The sequence below is a fragment of the Centruroides sculpturatus genome, unplaced genomic scaffold (assembly GCF_000671375.1).
Source record: "Centruroides sculpturatus isolate CEXI.00-Female unplaced genomic scaffold, Cexi_2.0 scaffold1312, whole genome shotgun sequence".
Taxonomy (NCBI): domain Eukaryota; kingdom Metazoa; phylum Arthropoda; class Arachnida; order Scorpiones; family Buthidae; genus Centruroides; species Centruroides sculpturatus.
In genome coordinates, this window is record NW_019385668.1 from 89105 (window position 1) to 89955 (window position 851).

Below are 851 nucleotides of genomic sequence, written 5' to 3' on the forward strand. Positions count from 1 at the left end.
AATTTTTTAGTGGAAAGGAAATATCTTCAAATACTTGGAAATGTGTGAATGAGGAAGGAATACTAAATAAAGCTAAAGTTGAGACTCAAAGAATTATAGACCCAAATTCGCGGAAAAGAGAGTAAGACCAATAGATAAAAAGTAGTAAGAAAGGTTACATAGACTTTCTGTTAAACAAATATGGACCCTTAATTTCCCAACCTTTCTCACTTCTTTCTCTCCTTTCCCCACATTTAAGTCTAAAATTATCTGAGTTCAATTCCAACATTATTTAGTATTCCTTCCAGTGTTGCATGATTTTGGCTACTTTGCGCCAAATTTGGCTATCCTTTTTTTATTTTGGCGTTAAAAATATTATTTGGCGCATTGGCTATTTTTTGGCTACATTTTATTTATAAATATAGGCCTATTAGTCGAATAAAAATGCACTTTAAAATAGTGTATTGTCATTTTTTATTAATTAGAGACCCAAATAAAAGAAATATTTGTGTTTTTCAAATAAAGTTTTGTTAGTCTCCTTTAAAATAAATGATTTTAACTATTTCTAAGTAAAAAATGGAAGTATCTGTAGAAGTAATTTTTTAAAATATCCTTTTTCATGATAAAGATTTAATACTTATTGCTATAATCTATACCTTGTTAATCCTTAAATATACAAATATATTTAAGGATTGGGCCACAAATATCTAAATATATAAAATTGCTTGTCCTGACTGACTCATTCATTCACTGATTCATCATCGCCCAGAGCAAACCGCTTAACCTAAAGAGGTGAAACTTGGTACACAGTTAGGGTACGTCATGGAAACGCACACTAAGAAAGGATTTTTCGAAATTCCAACGCGGGGGGG